Raw genomic sequence first — 26,150 nt, 5'->3', positions numbered from 1 at the left:
TTGATCTCCCCGGCAACGGCGCCAGAAATTTGCTTGATGCGTATAGTTGACACGTCCGTTGGGAACCCCAAGAGGAAGGTGTGATGCGCACAGCGGCAAGTTTCCCTCAGTAAGAAACCAAGGTTTAATCGAACCAGTAGGAGTCAAGAAGCACGTTGAAGGTTGATGGCGGCGGGATGTAGTGCGGCGCAACACCAGAGATTCCGACGCCAACGTGGAACCTGCACAACACAACCAAAGTACTTTGCCCCAACGAAACAGTGAGGTTGTCAATCTCACCAGCTTGCTGTAACAAAGGAGTAACCGTATTGTGTGGAAGATGATTGTTTGCAGAAAACAAAGAGAACGATTGCAAAGAGATTGTATTTCAGTAAAGAGAATTGGACCGGGGTCCACAGTTCACTAGAGGTGTCTCTCCCATAAGATGAAAGCATGTTGGGTGAACAAATTACAGTCGGGCAATTGACAAATAGAGAGGGCATAATAATGCACATACATGTCATGATAAATATAGTGAGATTTAATTGGGCATTACGACAAAGTACATAGACCGCTATCCAGCATGCATCTATGCCTAAAAAGTCCACCTTCAGGTTATCATCCGAACCCCTTCCAGTATTAAGTTGCAAAACAACAGACAATTGCATTAAGTATGGTGCGTAATGTAATCAATAACTACATCCTTAGACATAGCATCAATGTTTTATCCCTAGTAGCAACAGCACATCCACAACCTTAGAACTTTTCACACCGTCCTGCATTCAATGGAGGCATGAACCCACTATCGAGCATAAATACTCCCTCTTGGAGTTAAGAGCAAAAACTTGGCCAGAGCCTCTACTAATAACGGAGAGCATGCAAGATCATAAACAACACATAGGTAATAACTTGATAATTAACATAACATAGTATTCTCTATCCATCGGATCCCGACAAACACAACATATAGTATTACAGATAGATGATCTTGATCATGTTAGGCAGCTCACAAGATCCAACAATGAAGCACAATGAGGAGAAGACAACCATCTAGCTACTACTATGGACCCATAGTCCAGGGGTGAACTACTCACTCATCACTCCGGAGGCGACCATGGCGGTGAAGAGTCCTCCGGGAGATGAATCCCCTCTCCGGCAGGGTGCCGGAGGAGATCTCCAGAATCCCCCGAGATGGGATTGGCGGCGGCGGCGTCTCAGTAAGGTTTTCCGTATCGTGGCTCTCGGTACTGGGGGTTTCGCGACGAAGGCTATTTGTAGGCGGAAGGGCAGGTCAGGGGGCCACACGAGGGGCCCACACTATAGGTCGGCGCGGCCAAGGCCTGGGTCGCGCCGCCCTGTGGTTTGGCCACCTCGTGGCCCCACTTCGTCTCCTCTTTAGTCTTCTGGAAGCTTCGTGGCAAAATAGGACCCTGGGCGTTGATTTCGTCCAATTCTGAGAATATTTCTTTACTAGGATTTCTGAAACCAAAAACAGCAGAAAACAGCAACTAGCACTTCGGCATCTTGTTAATAGGTTAGTTCCAGAAAATGCACGAATATGACATAAAGTGTGCATAAAACATGTAGATATCATCAATAATGTGGCATGGAACATAAGACATTATCGATACGTCGGAGACGTATCAATGATCCCAGGGAGAAATCTGTGTTCATGAATTGATTATTCAAAACATCATAATCCACCCATCGGGTGTACTCCCCCGTGACACCGCCATAGGTATTACCTCCATCAGTATCTGACTCAATCAGTATGGGATACTCCTCATAGTCTCCCCTATTATACTGATTGTTCTGGAACTGGGTTGTGGCGTCCTCATTCATCTCCGCATTATTTCTGACTGAATCGCCAGAGTTTCCTGTGTCTGACCCCCAACGCCAACCTGTTGAGTTCTCTATAGGAGTCTCGGAATGCTGATGGTTTCCGGATTCCTCTCCACCCTCATATCCTCCACGGGAAGTACTAGGATTGTACCTAGGTGTAATGGGTGTGGTTTGTAGTTCGGGATGGTCAATACTAATGTAATCACCAGCTGAGTAAACTGGTGTGTGAACCTCGTTCTCCATTGGTTCCTTCCCCTTAGTCTCCTCCTTAGGCTCAGTGAACTCTTCTAGCATTGTATCAATTGCCCCCGATAGAGGTCGGTTCAACTGAAAGAACAATGACAGTAAATTGCGGCTATTGTCCATGTACTTAGCGGCTTCAGTTCGTTTGCGTTTTGCAAATTTGAAGTGGTTAAGCATAGGATCATCTTCCTCCTCCATATGAGGAATGTGTGAGAATTCGGAACCCATAAGCTCTTTCGTCTTATGTTCCCGAATATCAGTGATGGCTCTCATAATGGCTATGTAGTAGGCATTTTGGATAGTTCTAGCCTCACCTGCTGGCATCACTATAGTCATTCCTAAGGATTCTGGAAGTCTTAGTCCTACCCTACACTTCGCCAATACTGTACCGTCGTAGTACATGTATTTCCTTACTTGTATCTGGGATCGCACCCAAATTCAAGTAACATGGTGTAAGAGCAATATTCACAACCCAAGTTTTGTGTGTTTGATGACAACACTTGAGTAATCTCACCGTGTGCCTTGAGTATCATTGTTAGATTTGCAAGAGCACGGTGACCTCGCCGGACGCGTCAAGATCAGAAGACTGAAGCGTAGTTGATAGGTTTTCTGGTTTTGTGTGTGTTTAGCGAGGTGACAAGGTTGGAGAGAAAAAGGGAAGAAAACCAGATTTAGCCAGGCCGGTACTACGGTACCTGTAGCGGTAGTACCGCTACCCCTATAGGTACCGGCCATGGTACCGCTGTGAGTCTGCGCCGAAACTGACCCAGAATACAAGTTGTGGTACCCCTGTAGTAGCTGGAGCGGTTGTACCGCTCACGAGCGGTAGTACCGCTCACGGTACCGCTTAGGTACCGTAAACGAGTTACGGTCGTACCGCCCTGGTACCGCCCTGGTACCGCTTCGAGTCCAGTAAGGTTTGGACCCTGTTGCGGTACCTCGAGCGGTACCTCGTGCGGTAGTACCGCTCTGCGTCCTTTGACCAGATCTGGAGGGATTTCGAACTCAGAGCGGTAGTACCGCTTCCATTAATCGGTAGTACCGCTTAGGCCAAATATGGACATAATGGTTGGATTTGGAGGAGCCTATTTAAGGGCCCCTTCTTCCCCAACACGATTTTATCTCTTCCCCCTCTCTCTCCTCCATTGTTGCTGAGCTTAATCCTTGAGGATCTCCTTCCCCATCCAACCAATCTTGCCCAAACTTTGAGGATTGGTGGAGGAGACCCCGATCTATAGTTCTACCAAGAGAGATTTCACCAATACTAGCTATTCCTTAGTTGATCTTGGTGGTAGGGTTCCTTTAGTGGAGCATTGGAGAAGAGTTCCTTTGGTGGAGCACTGGAAGAGTTCCTTGGTGGGGCATTGGAAGGGTTCCTTTGGTGGAGCATTGGAAGAGTTCCTATGGTGGATCATTGGAGATGGGTTCCTATGGTGGAGATTTGGAGATGTGCAACTATGGAGTCTAGCTTGGTGATGTACTAGATCCATAGGGTGTTGGGAGCATCCTTGTGTGTGGAGCTCGCCCCAACCTTGTGAAGGAATCACCGCCTCGACCGGTGCCTTAGTGGAAGAGGGAGAGCACCTCCGTGGAGCTCTCTCGAGGAAGAAGGTGAGGCCTTCCTTCGTGGTGTGGCCGTCTAGTCTCTAGTGTGAGACTAGCACCTCCTCAACGCAGACGTACTTCCTGTTGTGGAAGGAACTGCGGGAAACAAACCTCGACTCGCCTCGCTCCCCCGGTTGTCTCGCTCCTTACTTTCGTTATCTTGTTGTTTCCTTTACTTGTTGCACTTGTCCGATAATCATTGTAGGATCACCCCTATTGCTAAAGTTCACACCTTTACCTTCCGTTGCATAAAAATTGAAAAAGACTAAAACTTGCCATAGCGCCATTCACCCCCCTCTTGTTCGCTACGATCCATTCAAGTGGTATCAGAGCAAGGTTTTCTTGGTCGGGCTTTACCATCTAAGAAATGGCCGAACAAGAGGCGGATAAGAATGGGTCACCTTCCCTTGTGCCACCCGCTCCATCATCGCCCATCGATTCCACGATGGCTATGTTGGATGACCTCAAGAAATTGGAGTCATCCATCGTTGCCCAAATGAAGGCGATGATGATGGAGTTGGTTGTACAAAAACCAAACCCTCCACCAAAAGCAAGTGCCGAGGATCCGCCACCAAAAGCTAACACCCTTCCTCTTGTTGATTTTGTCGCGCAAGCAACAAAAGATCCACAAAAGGAAGGGCTTGGGGATACCGGCACTTCAACAAAAGGGAAGGATGATGACACACCGGTTGCGGAACGTCTAGGGGGTTATCATGCGGTGCCACCACCAAATGATTACACCATAAACATTCCAATACCTATGCCGCATATCTTGTCACATGGTTCACCACCGTTACTCGAGTCAAACAACTTTGAGAATTGGCAATTCTTAATGCGTTCTCATGTGCGCAGCGCTTCTACCGAGCTTTGGCGTATCATTGAGGAGGGCTATTCACCACGAGATCCAAAGAACTTGACAAGAAGAGATGTGGTGGATGACAAACTCAACGCCACTGCCATCAACATGATTCATATGGCCATCACGCCCAAGGACCGTGCTCATATCCGCTCGCTCAAGACCGCCAAGGAAGCATGGGACAAACTTGAGAAGCTCTTCCTCGGAAATGCAAGCATCCAAAGCTCTCGTTTTGATGAAGTGAACAACATGGCCGACAACTTCGTCATGATTGAAGGAGAGAACACCAAAGAAATGTATCGGCGCCTCATCGCTCTTGCCGTACAAATGCAAGATCTTGGAGCAACGTTTGTGGATGACCATTGGATCGAGCGCAAGTTCTACAATGCTCTCCTCCCTTATGAGGAAGTGAAGTTGACGGCCATCCGCCAAAACGCCTCCTTCCGTGCTATGACATCCGAAAAAGTCCTTAGCAAAGTCATCGCTTTGGAAATTTCCAAGAAGAATGCGGAGGATCTTGTTGCTCGCGCCCACAACTCCCGCAATCCCAACCTTGCATTGAAGATGAAGGTGCATGAAGCTAGTGAAAGCGATGAGGATCCCGTTGAGTGGGGATCGGATGATCTCAAGATCAACTATCATGAGCACATGGCTCTCGCCGCCAAGAAATTTTGGGATAGAAACATGTCCCGAAGCTCAAGACCAAGAAGATCACGTGATTCTCCAAGAAGATTCTCCAAGAGCCCAAGGTAGGGGGGAAAAGGGAAGAACATGCTACAATTGCGGCGACAAGAATCATTTTGTCACGGATTGTATGTTTGAGAGAAGAGAAGATCATGGTGGAAGGATTATCCCAAAGGATAAGCACAAGTCACTCTCCAAAGGATTCTCCAAGTTCTCCCCAAGGTCTGATGACGACAAGGTCTCCTCCAACAAGAAGCCTAGAGCCTTCATCATTCGAGAAGAGTACTCCTCCGATGAAGATGGAGAGCATGAGGACAAGCACTCCAACAAGGAAGGAGAGGGAGTGGTCGCCATCGCCATTTCCACTCCCTCTATCTCCCTCTTCGACTCTCCTAATGAGAACCTCGTCACCAACAATGCTCGTTGCCTAATGACAAAGGTATCCACGGAGGTAAAATCCCCTTCCAAACCTTCATCTTCAACTAATGCCTTATATATTAATGATGCCACTAGTCTCACCGTTAAACTTGAGATTATGGGTTTGGATTCTTTGGATTCTTTTCTCTCTAACATGCAAGGGGATACCAAGATTCATGTTGGTGCTCTCTTAGCCCAACTTGGTGCGGCACAAGATCTTATTGAGAAGAGCAAGAAGTTGGAAAGGGAAGCGGCATTTGAGCTTGCCAATCTCAAGGAGGAGATTGATGATGAACAGAATCTTCGCATGTCTCTTGAAGCTAGTGTCATCGTCCTTGAAGACAAGAACGAAGCTATTGTTTCTCGACTCACCAAGGATCGAGACACGCTCTTGAGTTGGTTGGTGACCTCAAAAAGAAGACGCTCTCTCTCGAGGAAGCCAACAAAGGGAAAGATGATGAAGACCCCAATCCTTGTCATGATGAGCTTGTGGATCAAGTTACTTCCTTGAGGAGGCACATTGCTCTTCTCTTGGAAGTCAATGCTCTTCAAGAAGAAGCCTTGGATGAATATTATCGCTTGTTCAAAGAGAAGACCTCATGCTGCAACCATGAAGAAGAAATTGCCGCTCTTGAGATCACCAAGGCCAAGCTATTGAGTTTGAGTAGCAAGCAAGAAGAGTCTTTGGTGGAATGTCTCCGCATGAGCAAGGAGAAGGACACGTGTTGTGATCATGAGGAGGAAAGAGCCGCCTTGAAAAGAAGGGAAGCCAAGCTCATGGAAGTCAATTCCATGCAAGAAGAAACTTTGAAGGAGTACTTTCCTTTGAGCAAGGACCGTGCATGTTGCTCTCATGAAAGGGACATTGCCAAGATGGAGAATGACAAGCGCATGCTCATGAAGATCAACGCTCTCTAAGAAGAAGCTTTGATGGAACACTTCCGGGTGAACAAGGCAAAGGAGGTCCAAGTGTTTGATATATGCCATCCTCACCCGGAGCATGAAGATGAAGTCAATCGCTTGAAGGCCAAAGTTGATAGACTCCAAGTTCAAGCCAAGTACTTGAAAGGAATCATTGAAGCTAAAGATGGAGCCAAAGAGGGCTCGTGCAATGAAGGAGGAGTGGCTACGAAGCCAAAGAGGAAGAGGAAGAAGAGGACCAAGAAGAAGAAGAACAAGGAGAACATGGAGACCAACCTTGAAGAGAGCAATGCTAGCCCAAGAAGGGATGGAGTACCCAACTCCGCCTCGACGGGTTTCGCCAGCTCTAACAACCCTTCTCATGTTCTTGTTGTTGATTACTATGGACATATTCGTGCTCCCTTTATTGGTCCTCAAAAGGACAATTTTGATAGGACTATTTGGGTTCCCAAACCCCTTGTTACTAACATGCTAGGACCCATTGAAAAATGGGTACCTAAATCCAAGACTTGATTCCTTGTAGGACTATGCTTCCGGTGGCGCTAAATGGGTGGTTGATAGTGGAGCCACAAGTCATATGACCGGAAGCAAGGATATTGTTGTCGACCTCTTGCCTTCTCTCTCTACCGTATCATATGGCGACAACACGTGCTCTAAGGTATTGGGTCTTGGCAAGGTGGTGGTAACACCCGACATCTCACTTGTGAATGTCCTCCTTGTCGAAACCCTTGGTTACAACTTACTCTCCGTTCATCAAATTGCTCGTATGGGTCTATGCACATTCTTTGATGAACATATGGTGGTCCTCTTGTGGAGCAAGACACTCAATGTAGCTTTTGTTGGATATGTAGAGAACGGTTTGTATGTTGTCGATTTCTCCGGAAAGACAACGTCTTCCGCACTTTGCCTATTTGCCAAAGGTGACAAGGGTTGGTTATGGCATCGCCGACTAGCCCATGTCAACATGAGGACTTTGCAAAGTCTCCACAAGGGTGGCCACATTCTCGGACTAAAAGAAGATGTCTCTTTTTGCAAGGATCATGTTTGTAGGGCTTGCGTACAAGGAAAAATGAATGGAGCTCCTCACAAGGCCAAGACTATCATCTCTACCACAAGATGCTTGGAGCTCCTACATGTTGATCTCTTTGGTCCACCATCTCATGAAAGTCTTGGAGGAAAGAAGTATTGCCTCGTCATCGTTGATGAATATTCACGCTATTGTTGGGTATTCTTCTTCAAGTACAAGAGAGAGGCTCAACGGACCATGATGGAGTTTGCCAACCAAGTTCAACGCAAGTACGACAACAAGATCCTCGCAATAAGGAGCGACAATGGAACGGAGTTCAAGAACTACACCTTGGATGACTTCCTCGGCGAAGAAGGAATCCAACACCAATACTCCACGCCATATACTCCCCAACAAAATGGGGTCGCCGAAAGGAAGAATCGAACCTTGATCGAAGCCACTCGAACCATGATGATGGAATACAAGTCCAACTACAATTTTTGGGCGGAAGCTATCTCTACCGCATGCCATGCTACTAACCGCCTCTACTTTCGCAAAGGTCTTGAGAATACACCATATGAGATCCTCACCGGCAACAAGCCATATGTGTCATACTTCAAGGTCTTCGGATGCAAATGCTACATACTTGTCAAAGACACGCGCCTATCCAAGTTTGATTCAAGAGCTCAAGAAGGAATTTTCGTTGGCTATGCTAAGGATTCTCACGCCTATAGAGTCTTCAAAAAGTCAAGTGGGCGTGTTGTAGAATCTTGTGATGCGACATTCGATGAAGATGATAAGGATGGGTGTTGGCATTCGCCGACCTCAAGAGCTACCTTCTATGAGTACCGGGGAAGGACCAAGTTCCACCCAAGTGGAGCCATCTACACCACAAGGCCAAGCTTCTTCCGCTGATCTTACAAATGCAAGTCAACCTCTACAACAACCTCAAGTTCAACCTCAACCTCAAGATCAACCTCGACATCTACAACAACAATCAAGTCCAAGTTCACCTCAACAAGCTCAAGAACAACATTCACCGCAAGCTCATCTACCTCAACACCCAACATCAAGTGACCAAGGTCAAGCTTCAAGTTCTTCTCCGAGTGGCTCGGGGATAATCTTCATGGACAATACTATTCCCAATACCCCCGAGTCGTCCGGATCTCATGACAATGATGCCCCTTTCAACGACAATGGATGTCAAGGCGAGGACCTAAACCGTGATGAAGGCCAAGAGGACTCACAAGAAACATCTCCTTTAGCCGACACTCGCCGTGAAGACCCCACTACAAGACACTTGCGTCTCAAGTCTCATTCCTTGCAAAACATCATTGGTGATCTAAAGAGAAATGTTACCACTCGGAGGCAACTAGCAAACTTTTGTGAGCACCACGCCTTTGTCTCTAGGGTGAAACCACTTAAAGTTAATGACGCTCTTGAAGATCCCGATTGGTTGAATGCAATGCAAGAGGAACTCAACAACTCCAAGAGGAATGATGTATGGACTCTCATGAAGCGACCCGATCATTGCCGCAATGTTATCGGCACCAAGTGGATCTTCAAGAACAAGCAAGATGAAAGTGGCACAGTCATCCGCAACAAAGTAAGATTGGTGGCACAAGGCTATTTTCAAGTCGAAGGTGTGGACTGTGGTGAAACCTTTGCACCGGTTGCAAGGCTTGAGTACATCCGTATCCTTTTGGCCTTTGCCTCACATCATGGCTTTAAGTTGCAACAAATGGATGTTAAGAGTGCTTTTCTTAATGGTCCTTTACATGAGGAGGTATATGTGAAGCAACCCCCGGGGTTCGAGGACCCCCATTTCCCGGACCATGTCTTCAAGCTCAAAAAGGCCCTATATGGTCTCAAACAAGCTCCTAGAGTTTGGTATGAGCATCTCAAGGAGTTGGTTAAAGACCGTGGTTTCAAAGTGGGGAAAATCGATCCCACTCTTTTTACTAAGAAGGTCAATGGGGAGCTTTTCGTATGCCAACTCTATGTAGATGACATCATTTTTGGCTCTACTAACACAAAATTCAATGATGAGTTTGCTATGTTGATGACAAATAGGTTTGAGATGTCAATGATGGGTGAACTCAAGTACTTTCTTGGGTTCGAGATCAAGCAAATGCAACAAGGCACCTTCATCAATCAAGAAAAGTTCCTCCAAGACATGCTCAAGCGCTTTGATATGAAGGGTGCCAAGGGGATTGGAACTCCGATGCAACTCAAGTGTCAACTCTCTCTTGACGAAGCCGGCAAGGCGGTGGATACCAAGCTCTACCGTTCGATGATATGTTCGCTTCTTTACCTTTGTGCCTCTCGCCCGGATATAATGTTAAGCGTTTGGTATGTGTGCACGGTTTTAAGCAAGTCCGAAGGAAAGCCACCTTGTGGCGGTAAAAAGGATCTTTCGATATTTAGTTGATACCCCACACTTCGGATTATGGTACCCAAGGGACACGGACTTTGCTTTAGTTGGTTTCACCGACTCCGATTGGGCGGGCGACAAGATTGATAGGAAGTATACCTCCGGAGCATGTCACTTTCTTGGAAGATCTTTGGTGTGTTGGTCCTCGAAGAAGCAAAATTGTGTCTCCGTCTCCACCGCGGAAGACGAGTATATTGCCGTGGCTAGTAGTTGTGCTCAAATCATCTGGATGAGGCAAACCTTGCGAGACTATGGACTCGAGTATAGCAAGGTGCCTCTTTTGTGTGACAATGAGAGCGCAATCAAGATCGCCTACAATCCGGTTCTTCATGGCAAGACGAAGCACATTGAGATACGGAACCACTTCATCCGGGATCACATTGCTCGCGGAGATATTGTACTATCCTATATTGGCACCAAGGAGCAATTGGCGGACATCTTCACGAAGCCCTTGGATGAGAAGCGTTTCATTGAGTTGAGGCATGAGCTAAATATCATTGATCCATCGAACTTTGCTTGACCGTCGTGCGCACATACCACTCCTAACCTTTATATCTAGATGAAAGGCACGCATGAACATAGGGGGAGTGCGGTTTAAATCCATTGAGCTATCCCTCCCCCCATAATGCATAAAGAAATCCAAAACATTTGCTATTTGTCAACCAAGTGACTTATGAGCTTCATGTTGAGTTGTAGTCCGTGAGTCCTAGATACATCTACGCGACCTCACACTACTATACTCTTACACGGTGGCTTCGGCCACCAACACCCTCTCCTTGAGGGGTTTTTCGGTTCTTTGTGACCTTGTTTTTGTCCTTCTTCTTTACTTTCTTTTTCTTGTTTTTGAAGAACCTCTTTCAAGCTTGTTTTCTCGTGATTTTTGCAAGCTTGGTTGTATGTTCTTTTTCTCCATCCTTCTAGTTTCGTTACCCTTCTTTTTGGTGTTCCGATGCCAAAGGGGGAGAAGTTCCTAGGTGTATGGGGACCCTTGTTGTTTGTAGCCGTTTGGCGTCTTGATAAACATGGCACCGGTCCCACTTTATTATTAACACTACCCTTCTCCTTCGTCTTGCTTGTTTACCGGTTAGCTTTTCTATATCACAGAGCTGCATCGCACTACCCCTACCTTGTCTGAGTAGGGCAAGAACAAGAACAAGTTGCTTATCTTGTCTTGTGGCTACATCAACAATCCTATGGAGGCATCTTATTGTGAGTTTGCGTATTCTCAAGGCTATGGTATGATAACTTCACCCAAATCTCCGTGTATGATTGATACGTCTCCGACGTATCGATAATTTCTTATGTTCCATGCCACATTATTGATGTTATCTACATGTTTTATGCACACTTTATGTCATATTCGTGCATTTTCTGGAACTAACCTATTAACAAGATGCCGAAGTGCCAGTTGCTGTTTTGGTTTCAGAAATCCTAGTAACGAAATATTCTCGGAATTGGACGAAATCAACACCCAGGGTCCTATTTTGCCACGAAGCTTCCAGAAGACCGAAGAGGAGACGAAGTGGGGCCACGAGGTGGCCAAACCCTAGGGCAGCGCGGCCCCCCCCCTTGGCCGCGCGGCCCTGTGGTGTGGGCCCCTCGTGCCGCCTCCTGACTTGCCCTTCCGCCTACTTAAAGCCTCCATCGCGAAACCCCCAGTACCGAGAGCCACGATACGGAAAACCTTACTGAGACGCCGCCGCCGCCAATCCCATCTCGGGGGATTCAGGAGATCGCCTCCGGCACCCTGCCGGAGAGGGGATTCATCTCCCGGAGGACTCTACGCCGCCATGGTCGCCTCCGGAGTGATGTGTGAGTAGTCTACCCCTGGACTATGGGTCCATAGCTGTAGCTAGATGGTTGTCTTCTCCCCATTGTGCTTCATTGTCGGATCTTGTGAGCTGCCTAACATGATCAAGATCATCTATCTGTAATTCTATATGTTGCGTTTGTTGGGATCCGATGAATAGAGAATACTTGTTATGTTGATTATCAAAGTTATGTCTATGTGTTGTTTATGATCTTGCATGCTCTCCGTTACTAGTAGATGCTCTGGCCAAGTAGATGCTTGTAACTCCAAGAGGGAGTATTTATGCTCGATAGTGGGTTCATGTCTCCGTGAATCTGGGGGAGTGACAGAAACCTCTAAGATTATGGAGGTGCTGTTGCCACTAGGGATAAAACATTGGTGCTATGTTCAAGGATGTAGTTACTGATTACATTACGCGCAATACTTAATGCAATTGTCTGTTGTTAGCAACTTAATACTGGAGGGGGTTCGGATGATAACCTGAAGGTGGACTTTTTAGGCATAGATGCATCTTTGGATAGCGGTCTATGTACTTTGTCGTAATGCCCAATTAAATCTCACTATACTCATCATAATATGTATGTGCATGGTCATGCCCTCTTTATTTGTCAATTGCCCAACTGTAATTTGTTCACCCAACATGCTATTTATCTTATGGGAGAGACACCTCTAGTGAACTGTGGACCCCGGTCCAATTCTCTATACTGAAATACAATCTACTGCAATACTTGTTCTACTGTTTTCTGCAAACAATCATCTTCCACACAATATGGTTAATCCTTTGTTACAGCAAGCCGGTGAGATTGACAACCTCACTGTTTCGTTGGGGCAAAGTACTTTGGTTGTGTTGAGCAGGTTCCACGTTGGCGCCGGAATCTCTGGTGTTGCGCCGCACTACATCCCGCCGCCATCAACCTTCAACGTGCTTCTTGACTCCTACTGGTTCGATTAAACCTTGGTTTCTTACTGAGGGAAACTTGCCGCTGTGCGCATCACACCTTCCTCTTGGGGTTCCCAACGGACGTGTCAACCACACGCATCAAGCAAATTTCTGGCGCAGTTGCCGGGGAGATCAAGACACGCTGCAAGGGGAGTCTCCACTTCCCAATCTCTTTACTTTGTTTTTGTCTTGCTTAGTTTTATTTACTACTTTGTTTGCTGCACTAAATCAAAATACAAAAAAAATTTAGTTGCTAGTTTTACTTTATTTGCTATCTTGTTTGCTATATCAAAAACACAAAAAAATTAGTTACTTGCATTTACTTTATCTAGTTTACTTTATTTACTGTTGCTAAAATGGCTACCGCTGAAAATACTAAGTTGTGTGACTTCACAACCACAAATAATAATGATTTCTTATGCACACCTATTGCTCCACCTGCTACTACAGCAGAATTCTTTGAAATTAAACCTGCTTTACTGAATCTTGTTATGCGAGAGCAATTTTCTGGTGTTAGTTCTGATGATGCTGCTGCCCATCTCAATAATTTTGTTGAACTATGTGAAATGCAAAAGTATAAAGATGTAGATGGTGACATTATAAAATTAAAATTGATCCCTTTCTCATTAAGAGGAAGAGCTAAAGATTGGTTGCTATCTCTGCCTAAGAATAGTATTGATTCATGGACTAAATGCAAGGATGCTTTTATTGGTAGATATTATCCCCCTGCTAAAATTATATCTTTGAGGAGTAGCATAATGAATTTTAAACAATTAGATACTGAACATGTTGCTCAAGCTTGGGAAAGAATGAAATCTCTGGTTAAAAATTGCCCAACACATGGACTGACTACTTGGATGATCATCCAAACCTTCTATGCAGGACTAAATTTTTCTTCGCGGAATTTATTGGATTCAGCTGCTGGAGGTACCTTTATGTCCATCACTCTTGGTGAAGCAACAAAGCTTCTTGATAATATGATGATCAACTACTCTGAATGGCACACGGAAAGAGCTCCACAAGGTAAGAAGGTAAATTCTGTCGAAGAAACCTCTTCCTTGAGTGATAAGATTGATGTTATTATGTCTATGCTTGTGAATGATAGGACTAATATTGATCCTAATAATGTTCCGTTAGCTTTATTGGTTGCACAAGAAGAACATGTTGATGTAAACTTCATTAAAAATAATAATTTCAACAACAATGCTTACCGGAACAATTCTAGTAATAACTATAGGCCATATCCTTATAATAATGGTAACGGTTATGCTAATTCTTATGGGAATTCTTACAACAATAATAGGAACACACCCCCTGGACTTGAATCCATGCTTAAAGAATTTATTAGTACACAAACTGCTTTTAACAAATCTGTTGAAGAAAAGCTTGGGAAAATTGATATACATGCTTCTAAAGTCGATAGTCTTGTTGCTGATGTTGATCTTTTGAAATCGAAAGTTATATCTAATGAGAATCATCATAATAAAATTGTTACTACAGCAAATGCCATCCAAGTTAGAATTAATGAGAATATAAGATTAATGGCTGAACTGCGTGCTAGGTGGGATAGAGAAGAAAATGAAAAACTAGCTAAAGAGAAGAATGTAGCTAAAGTTTGGACTATTACCACCACTAGTAATGCTAATGCTACACATGTTGCTGCACCTCCTACTATTAATAATAAAAGAATTGGTGTTAGCAATGTTTCCACTTCTAATGCAAAGCGCGAGAAACTGCTGAAATCGCTAAAGCTGAAACTGCCTGTGATAAAGCTGCTGAAATTTTTTCCAACATTGGGGATGATGATCCCATTGCTTTAGATTATAATGGTTTGAATTTTGATGATTGCCACATCTCTGAAGTTATAAAGTTCTTGCAAAAACTTGCTAAAAGTCCTAATGCTAGTGCTATAAATTTGGCTTTCACACAACATATTACAAATGCTCTCATATAAGCTAGAGAAGAGAAACTAGAGCGCGAAGCCTCTATTCCTAGAAATCTAGAGGATGGTTGGGAGCCCATCATTAAGATGAAGGTTAAAGATTTTGATTGTAATGCCTTATGTGATCTTGGTGCAAGTATTTCTGTTATACCTAAGAAAATTTATAATATGCTTGACTTGCCACCGCTGAAAAATTGTTATTTGGATGTTAATCTTGCTGATCATTCTACAAAGAAACCTTTGGGGAAAGTTGATAATGTTCGCATTACCGTTAACAATAACCTTGTCCCCGTTGATTTTGTTGTCTTGGATATTGAATGCAATGCATCTTGTCCCATTATATTGGGAAGACCTTTTCTTCGAACTGTTGGTGCTACCATTGATATGAAGGAAGGTAATATAAAATATTAATTTTCTCTCAAGAAAGGTATGGAACACTTCCCTAGAAAGAGAATGAAGTTACCTTTTGATTCTATTATTAGAACAAATTATGATGTTGACACTTCGTCTCTTGATAATACTTGATACACACTTTCTGCGCCTAGCTGAAAGGCGTTAAAGAAAAGCGCTTATGGGAGACAACCCATGTTTTTACCTACAGTAATTTGTTTTTATTTTGTGTCTTGGAAGTTGTTTACTACTGTAGCAACCTCTTCTTATCTTAGTTTAGTGTTTTGTTGTGCCAAGTAAAGTCTTTGATAGAAAAGTTCATACTAGATTTGGATTACTGCGCAGTTTCAGATTTCTTTGCTGTCACGAATTCCGACCTGCCTCTCTCTAGGTAGCTCAGAAAAATATGCCAATTTACGTGCGTGATCCTCAGATATGTACGCAACTTTCATTAAATTTGGGAATTTTCATTTGAGCAAGTCTGGTGCCATTTTAAAATTCGTCAATACGAACTGTTCTGTTTTGACAGATTCTGCCTTTTATTTCGCATTGCCTCTTTTGCTATGTTGGATGAATTTCTTTGATCCATTAATGTCCAGTAGCTTTATGCAATGTCCAGAAGTGTTAAGAATGATTGTGTCACCTCTGAACATGTTAATTTTTATTGTGCACTAACCCTCTAATGAGTTGTTTCGAGTTTGGTGTGGAGGAAGTTTTCAAGGATCAAGAGAGGAGTATGATGCAACATGATCAAGGAGAGTGAAAGCTCTAAGCTTGGGGATGCCCCGGTGGTTCACCCCTGCATATATCAAGAAGACTCAAGCGTCTAAGCTTGGGGATGCCCAAGGCATCCCCTTCTTCATCGACAACATTATCAGGTTCCTCCCCTGAAACTATATTTTTATTCCATCACATCTTATGTGCTTTGCTTGGAGCGTCGGTTTGTTTTTGTTTTTGTTTTGTTTGAATAAAATGGATCCTAGCATTCACTTTATGGGAGAGAGACACGCTCCGCTGTAGCATATGGACAAGTATGTCCTTAGCTTCTACTCATAGTATTCATGGCGAAGTTTCTTCTTCGTTAAATTGTTATATGGTTGGAATTGGAAAATGATACATGTAGTAATTGCTATAAATGTCTTGGGTAATGTGATACTTGGCAATTGTTGTGCTCATGTTTAAGCTCTTGCATCATATACTTTGCACCCATTAATGAAGAAATACATAGAGCATGCTAAAATTTGGTTTGCATATTTGGTCTCTCTAAGGTCTAGATAATTTCTAGTATTGAGTTTTGAACAACAAGGAAGACGGTGTAGATTCTTATAATGTTTACAATATGTCTTTTATGTGAGTTTTGCTGCGCCGTTCATCCTTGTGTTTGTTTCAAATAACCTTGCTAGCCTAAGCCTTGTATCGAGAGGGAATACTTCACATGCATCCAAAATACTTGAGCCAACCACTATGCCATTTGTGTCCACCATATCTACCTACTACATGGTATTTCTCCGCCATTCCAAAGTAAATTGCTTGAGTGCTACCTTTAAAATTCCATCATTCACCTTTGCAATATATAGCTCATGGGACAAATAGCTTAAAAACTATTGTGGTATTGAATATGTACTTATGCACTTTATCTCTTATTAAGTTGCTTGTTGTGCGATAACCATGTTTCTGGGGACGCCATCAACTATTCTTTGTTGAATATCATGTGAGTTGCTATGCATGTTCGTCTTGTCTGAAGCAAGAGCGATCGACCACCTTATGGTTAAGCATGTATATTGTTAGAGAAGAACATTGGGCCGCTAACTAAAGCCATGATCCATGGTGGAAGTTTCAGTTTTGGACAAAATCCTCCATCTCATATGAGAAAATTATTAATTGTTGTTACATGCTTATGCATAAAAGAGGAGTCCATTATCTGTTGTCTATGTTGTCCCGGTATGGATGTCTAAGTTGAGAATAATCAATAGCGAGAAATCCAATGCGAGCTTTCTTCTTAAACCTTTGTACAGGCGGCATAGAGGTACCCCTTTGTGACACTTGGTTAAAACATGTGCACTGTGATGATCCGGTAGTCCAAGCTAATTAGGACAAGGTGCGGGCACTATTAGTATACTATGCATGAGGCTTGCAACTTGTAAGATATAATTTACATGATACATATGCTTTATTACTACCGTTGACAAAATTGTTTCATGTTTTCAAAATCAAAGCTCTAGCACAAATATAGCAATCGATGCTTTTCCTCTATGGAGGACCATTCTTTTACTTTCATTGTTGAGTCAGTTCACCTATTTCTCTCCACCTCAAGAAGCAAACACTTGTGTGAACTGTGCATTGATTCCTACATATTTGCATATTGCACTTATTATATTACTCTATGTTGACAATATCCATGAGATATACATGTTACAAGTTGAAAGCAACCGCTGAAACTTAATCTTCCTTTGTGTTGCTTCAATACCTTTACTTTGACTTATTGCTTTATGAGTTAACTCTTATGCAAGACTTATTGATGCTTGTCTTGAAGTACTATTCATGAGAAGTCTTTGCTATATGATTCACTTGTTTACTCATGTCATATACATTGTTTTGATCGCTGCATTCACTACATATGCTTTACAAATAGTATGATCAAGGTTATGATGGCATGTCACTCTAGAAATTATCTGTGTTATCGTTTTACCTGCTCGGGACGAGCAGAACTAAGCTTGGGGATGCTGATACGTCTCCAACGTATCGATAATTTCTTATGTTCCATGCCACATTATTGATGTTATCTACATGTTTTATGCACACTTTATGTCATATTCGTGCATTTTCTGGAACTAACCTATTAACAAGATGCCGAAGTGCCGATTCTGTTTTTTGGTTTCAGAAATCCTAGTAACGAAATATTCTCGGAATTGGACGAAATCAACGCCCAGGGTCCTATTTTGCCACGAAGCTTCCAGAAGACCGAAGAGGAGACGAAGTGGGGCCACGAGGTGGCCAAACCCTAGGGCGGCGCGGCCCCCCCTTGGCCGCGCGGCCCTGTGGTGTGGGCCCCTCGTGCCGCCTCCTGACTAGCCCTTCCGCCTACTTAAAGCCTCCGTCGCGAAACCCCCAGTACCGAGAGCCACGATACGGAAAACCTTACTGAGACGCCGCCGCCGCCAATCCCATCTCGGGGGATTCAGGAGATCGCCTCCGGCACCCTGCCGGAGAGGGGATTCATCTCCCGGAGGACTCTACGCCGCCATGGTCGCCTCCGGAGTGATGTGTGAGTAGTCTACCCCTGGACTATGGGTCCATAGCTGTAGCTAGATGGTTGTCTTCTCCCCATTGTGCTTCATTGTCGGATCTTGTGAGCTGCCTAACATGATCAAGATCATCTATCTGTAATTCTATATGTTGCGTTTGTTGGGATCCGATGAATAGAGAATACTTGTTATGTTGATTATCAAAGTTATGTCTATGTGTTGTTTATGATCTTGCATGCTCTCCGTTACTAGTAGATGCTCTGGCCAAGTAGATGCTTGTAACTCCAAGAGGGAGTATTTATGCTCGATAGTGGGTTCATGTCTCCGTGAATCTGGGGGAGTGACAGAAACCTCTAAGATTATGGATGTGCTGTTGCCACTAGGGATAAAACATTGGTGCTATGTTCAAGGATGTAGTTACTGATTACATTACGCGCAATACTTAATGCAATTGTCTGTTGTTAGCAACTTAATACTGGAGGGGGTTCGGATGATAACCTGAAGCTGGACTTTTTAGGCATAGAAGCATGCTGGATAGCGGTCTATGTACTTTGTCGTAATGCCCAATTAAATCTCACTATACTCATCATAATATGTATGTGCATGGTCATGCCCTCTTTATTTGTCAATTGCCCAACTGTAATTTGTTCACCCAACATGCTATTTATCTTATGGGCGAGACACCTCTAGTGAACTGTGGACCCCAGTCCAATTCTCTATACTGAAATACAATCTACTGCAATACTTGTTCTACTGTTTTCTGCAAACAATCATCTTCCACACAATACGGTTAATCCTTTGTTACAGCAAGCCGGTGAGATTGACAACCTCACTGTTTCGTTGGGGCAAAGTACTTTGGTTGTGTTGAGCAGGTTCCACGTTGGCGCCGGAATCTCTGGTGTTGCGCCGCACTACATCCCGCCGCCATCAACCTTCAACGTGCTTCTTGACTCCTACTGGTTCGATTAAACCTTGGTTTCTTACTGAGGGAAACTTGCCGCTGTGCGCATCACACCTTCCTCTTGGGGTTCCCAACGGACGTGTCAACCACACGCATCAATGATCTTATGTTGCCTCCATATTGTGCATATGCTATTTGAACATGTCGTTTATCTATGTTGCATATGTGCTTGGTTTGTAAAAACTAGGGGGAGTGATGTCTCTATAACATGTGTATTTGTATTCAAATACATATTCATGATATGCACATGTGTAGGGGGAGCTCCATCGAGTTTTTGCAAATCTAAGTATCTCATCATAATATCATATGTTATTGTCAACTCTTGTGTTGTCATCAAACACCAAAAAGGGGGAGATTGTAAGAGAAAAACTCACAACCCAAGTTTTGTGTGTTTGATGACAACACTTGAGTAATCTCACCGTGTGCCTTGAGTATCATTGTTAGATTTGCAAGAGCACGGTGACCTCGCCGGACGCGTCAAGATCAGAAGACTGAAGCGTAGTTGATAGGTTTTCTGGTTTTGTGTGTGTTTAGAGAGGTGACAAGGTTGGAGAGAAAAAGGGAAGAAAACCAGATTTAGCCAGGCCGGTACTACCGGTACCTGTAGCAGTAGTACCGCTACCCCTATAGGTACCGGCCACGGTACCGCTCTGAGTCTGCGCTGAAACTAACCCAGAATACAAGTTGCGGTACCCCTGCAGTACCTGGAGCGGTAGTACCGCTCACGAACGGTAGTACCGCTCACGGTACCGCTTAGGTACCGTAAACAAGTTACGGTCGTACCGCCCTGGTACCGCCCTGGTACCGCTTCGAGTCCAGTAAGGTTTGGACCCTGTTGCGGTACCTCGAGCGGTACCTCATGCGGTAGTACCGCTTTGCGTCCTTTGACCAGATCTGGAGGGATTTCAAACTCAGAGCGGTAGTACCGCTTCCATGAAGCGGTAGTACCGCTTAGGCCAAATCTGGACATAACGGTTGGATTTGGAGGAGCCTATTTAAGGGCCCCTTCTTCCCAACATGATTTTATCTCTTCCCCCTCTCTCTCCTCCATTGTTGCTGAGCTTAATCCTTGAGGATCTCCTTCCCGATCCAACCAATCTTGCCCAAACTTTGAGGATTGGTGGTGGAGACCCCGATCTATAGTTCTCCCAAGAGAGATTTCACCAATACTAGCTATTCCTTAGTGGATCTTGGTGGTAGGGTTCCTTTAGTGGAGCATTGCAGAAGAGTTCCTTTGGGGGAGCATTGGAAGAGTTCCTTGGTGGGGCATTGGAAGGGTTCCTTTGGTGGAGCATTGGAAGAGTTCCTATGGTGGAGCATTGGAGATGGGTTCCTATGGTGGAGCATTGGAGATGTGCAGCTATGGAGTCTAGCTTGGTGATGTAATAGATCCATAGGGTGTTGGGAGCATCCCTGTGTGTGGAGCTCGCCCCAACCTTGTGAAGGAATCACCGCCTCGACCTGTGCCTTAGTGGAAGAGGGAGAGCACCTCCGTGGAGCTCTCTCGAGGAAGAAGGTGAGGCCTTCCTTCGTGGTGTGGCCATCTAGTCTCTAGTGTGAGACTAGCACCTCCTCAACGCAGACGTACTTCCTGTTGTGGAAGGAACTACGGGAAACAAACCTCGACTCGCCTCGCGCCCCCGGTTGTCTCGCTCCTTACTCTCGTTATCTTGTTGTTTCCTTTACTTGTTGCACTTGTCCGATAATCATTGTAGGATCACTCCTATTGCTAAAGTTCACACCTTTACCTTGTGTTGCATAAAAACTGAAAAAGACTAAAACTTTCCGTAGCGCCATTCACCCCCCTCTTGTTCGCTACGATCCATTCACATGGCACGAAGAATATCTGCGAGTCCTCCTTCATATTCACTCAGTGTTGACTCCATCACTTTCACGTTTCGTCCCCGACGTGAACTTGCCATAGTTGGCTGTAGAATAGAAAGAATATAAGATTAGTAATAATGCATCATAATAGAGATAATAAAGAATTATCGCACTAAAAGATATGATTGTTTTATTCTCAAGTGAATATACACCATATTTTTAGAGAATTCTTTACTAATCCTATTTGACTCCTAACGTTCTGTCCCATTTACTAGGTTCCAACCTAAGGTCAAAGCTTTTGCTCTGATACCAACTGTGGTGACCCTGCATACCACTACATGTTGTAGTATGCCAGTCGTTGATATGACATTCACGAAGTACCAATCCGCAAATATTACATCCCTCAAAGTAGTACAACAGAACATAGCAGGTCCATAACTCATTCATTTATTATTACAAGCATAATGTACATATCATCTCGGAGCTCCTTTTGGGTCCTAAGAGGAATACTCCTGAGTTCGAGGCGAACCCACCTTAGCTTACAATACAACAGTCTTACTAGGTGATACATTTATTCCCTCGAACAGTTAAGTACTAAGAGTTCATACTGCTCGGATACTACTACAACTTATCGGTCCTAAGCTTGTTCTCCTCCGGAACCCTCCCCGGTTCCGTAGACTATAAGGTAGTCTACACCTTCGACACCTCTAGAGAGGTCTGGTTCTTCATAGCCGATGATGTCGGCTCCTTCAGGGTTGTCGTTGTCCTCCTCCAGATGGTTCAGACAATCTAAGCAGGGGATTTAAGAGTGGTATGAGTACGAGCGTACTCAACAAGTTCATTATGGAAAAGAGGTGTCTAATGCACTAGCTACGATATTAGACCAGAAAGTCTAATACCAATGCATGTTTTCATAACCATTTCTTCAAAAGGTTGCTTTTATTTAGAAGAACTATGTCCGTCAGCCTTCACCGGTTTACTAGAACTTCATGGAGCTCCTTTCCGGCAGCGTTCACAGTTCCATATCCCGGAACAGGGAGTGACAGGTCACGGTTCTTTACACTCTGCAGAGGTGTGTTGCTTTAACCATAAGAGATCTTAACCTTGGTGCCAACCGGGCAGCTTTCCCGTCCACACTTCCTTCGGTGTGAGGCCCGGTATAAGGTCTAGCCAATCATGTTCCTCCGCTGCCTCGAACACCCACCCTTTGTTGCATGCCCCGACCATGGGTCCTCGCCGGTCCTCTTACACCAATTAAGGATGGACCCCGACCACGATGACAGTCTGGGATTGAACCAAACTCCTTCGCTGGTAGCTGCAACCCATCATAGACCGCAATACCGTGGGGACTTAGGACTCCCCAGCCTCACCGCTTGCTCCTTCGGGCGACAAGTGTACTACGGACAATGCCGTGGGGACTTAGGACTCCCCAGCCTCACCGCTTGCCCCCTTGGATTACAAGTTTACTACGGTAAAGCGCATCCGTTGATGAACAAGAGGTGGAAACACTTTTGACTACTCCGTCCCACTCCGGATCTTATGGTTAACATGGTTGTTACGGCACAAGAATCACTGGACGACATTTTTTGTTTAATCCTAGATGGATATAACCCTTGCAATGGAACCTCCACCATGTCAACACAATCCATGGTTCCATTGCCAACCACTTAGTCATATTCATAATTATGAAAATAGTGGTTTTGCTTTTTATGCAATAGTGATAAGCATAGTACTTTGCAAGTAATTTGGTAAAAATACTCGAATGACATGAGCAAGTGATGAACTTGCCTGAACACTGCAAAGTGTTGCAGTTGGATGGTGTGGACTGACCCTTGTCCTTTGTTGCTGAAAAAAAGCATCATTGTCCGATAAGGGAAATGGTTAAAGAAGCATTTATGCATGATTCCAATTTTAGGGTTTGTTCCCCCCTTCCGATGTCTTTATTATTTCATGTGAGAGGTTAATACTAAGAATGATTTAGGGATACTTTATTTAGGGCAAAATACAACCATGAAATGTTGTCAAGGTGTTTTTTAAAGTCCAAAAGAATTTTATGGACTTATTTTCATTATAGAAAATATAAGGTATGATTTAAATGATTATTTACATCATCAAATTAGAACTTATTCTTGTTTCACTTCAAAAATTCTATTTCATATTTTATTATGATAGAGTTTTTTATACTGAGTGGTGTTCATATTTTTAATTATTTTTTAGAGTTATTAAACATTTACTATTGATTTTCAAAGTTTTAGCATTTTATGAATTTGTGAAATGACACAATTTCCCCTGGGCCCACATGTCAGTGTGGCCCAGTGGTTAATCCTAACCCGAGCCACACTTGGGCTCGGTCGGTCGCACCGACCCCTTCTCCTTCACTCGCTCGCGATCCCTAGCTCTCTCTCTCTCTCGCGACGCTCGCGTCGCCGCCGTCTTCGCCTAATTATTCCGGCCATCTCCGGCCGTCGCCGCCGGCGAGGTATGGCGCATCTGAACCACCGTTCAACGGCGCTTCAGATCCACCGCGGCGATTTGTGATGCGCCGCCTGCTCGTCTCGCCCCCTTCGTCTCTGGTCGCCTGGCGTGGAGTGCCGTGGCGATCTCGTCGCCGCCGAAGCTCCAGATGCCGTGGTGCTGCCGTGCTCGGCCGTGGTGGTGCTGGTGCCGTGGCGCCGCCGTGGCTTGGCCTGGCCTGGCGCTGCCGTGCCCTCGGCGTGTGCCGCCGTGGCCGCCATGGCCGTGCTCTTCGCTCCGCCCCACTGGTGAGTACCATCGCCTCCTCCTCTCCCTCTCTGTTCTGCTCTCTTCTCTCCTCCTCCTCTTCTGCGTCTTGCTCAGTCATTGGCTTGCATCTCCATGTAGAGATGCTTGCCGTGCCGATGCTCTGCTGCTGTGCCTTGCTAGCCTGCTCATGAGCTCTTTGTCTTTGTGTTGCTATCTTTGTTATCTTTCTTCTTTGTGTATCTGTGGCCTTGCTCTTGCCATGATTCTCTGCTCTTTGTCTGCCTGCCATGCTGTACATGATTATGTGCAATATTCCTAAGCTATGTGCTTGCCTATGCTTGCAATTCTTGCTTAATTCTATCTATGTGCCTCTGTTCTTGTTATTATTCTTGCTAGACACTCAAGTGTATTCATTTATGCTGCCCTGGCTTGATGATTGTGTATAATTCTTGCAAATTTGCAAGTGCCAGAGCTCTTATGTGCTATATCTTGTGCTTAAATTCATGATCATGCTTAATTGGGCATTATTGTTGGCTTATCAGTACTATCAGTGATGAATGCTGGGTGCTTTACTTGTATACCTTGATCCAGGGGTACATCATGCCTTTGATGCGCTTCTCGATACAATTATAAAGTCATTAATTCAGTACCTGTTTATTCAGTTATGGCTTGGTTGGATTTCTTCAGTAGCTGGTTAATTCATGTTGCTCTGCTTGGCTATGGCAATCAGTAGCAATAGCTGGCAAGCTCTGGTGATCATATGATCATCAGTTGCTTGATGAATAATTGTCGTTCCCTGTCTGTGCCTTACTATGGCCCACTCAGTGCTGTGTGAGCATCACACATGTTTGGCCTGTGTGTGTTGGTGCTTGTTCAAGCATCAGTGGATGCTTGCAATGATCCATTGGATCATCTGCAAGGCTCTAGTGCATCAATTGCTTGTCTTTTTCATTTATCTATTTATCTTGCTTTAATAAATGGATGAATAATGTGAAGTGTGATTCAGTGATGATCATTTCAATAAATTTGTTAGGGCTAGTTGGATGACAACCTCTGGTTGGTACCCTAGCCCACTGCTGAACCCTGCTGGGTGATGATGTGGTGGTTTCCATTGCTGGCTGTGGGTTGAGGTGACCCTGGCAGCACTGTGATGCTGTCAAGGGTAGCTCCCCCTCTCTATGGTTTGCTATGGTTGGTGATTGCTTGCTGGAGTTGGATAATTGCTCACTGGCTGGATCCAACACTGGACTTCCAGTGGCTTTTGATGTTGACAAACAAAATTAGGCACAGGTTGCCTATCTGTCTGATGGTATAGCTAAACTATTAGGTGCTTGGTGAATTTGGATGGCTATATAGGACTGAATCCATGCTGGATTTCTCTAGTTGTGTCACTGTGTTGACACAACCAGTGTTCCCTTGGTTGTTTTCCTTCTAGCCTTTGTTTGATTTGCTGGCACCAAATGGTTTTGCAACCAAGTGATGATATATCCAGGGTTTCAAACCCTTTTTGCTTCTGTGATGCATGTGTATGCTTAATTATGAGCAAAACATGGTTTTGCTCAGATGATCTTGTTTATACCTCACTCCAGCTCCTAGATTATTTGTTGGTGCAGAGGATTGCTTCAGTGTGGTGCTTATGCTTGCCCTGCTCCTCCTTGCAAGCCTGTAGTGCTTGATTCAGTGCTGTGATGGTTTAAGCAGGTTGAACAGCTGTGGCTGTTCTTCCTGTTCTTGTGTTCTTGGTTTCTGGTGAACTTACCCAGCTGCTTGTCGATGAACTGCTGGTTCTGGCGGTGGAAAAGGTTTTATACCATCATTTCTTTGATCTCCTGGTCGACAACAAGGCATGCAGCTTGTTGGTGACTCACTAGCTTGTATGTGTTGTTGAGCATGCACATTGCCTGGTGAGCAGCTAGGCTGTCTGTGTGTGTGTCCTGGCTTGGGACTTGGGTTGTGAGAAGATCAGCTCGGCAGAGCTGTGATCATATCCTCTCATATTTCACTTTCTTTTGCTAATCTGCCTTGCCACTTGGCATAACTTCTGTTTTTGTTTGTGTTTGTGTGCAGGGACTTGGAGATGATCAAAATGAAGTGCAAGTTCATCTTGATTCAAGATTTCAAGAAGAACAACTTGTAGTTTAGGAATTTCATTAAATTGTAATCTTCTTTCTTTTTCTTTTTCCATTTTGCCAATTCTTGTAATGTGTTGTAATATTCTTATATTTCAATTGTGAATATTGTAAAGACAATGTATCTTGTGTGTTTATCAATAAAGCTCAAATTTTTCTCTAATGAGCTTTACTTTATATTTAAATTGTTCATAATCT

The sequence above is a fragment of the Lolium perenne genome, chromosome 5, assembly GCF_019359855.2.
Source record: "Lolium perenne isolate Kyuss_39 chromosome 5, Kyuss_2.0, whole genome shotgun sequence".
NCBI classification, from domain to species: Eukaryota; Viridiplantae; Streptophyta; class Magnoliopsida; order Poales; family Poaceae; genus Lolium; species Lolium perenne.
The sequence above is the reverse complement of the archived record's forward strand: the minus strand, read 5'-3'. Positions refer to the sequence as shown.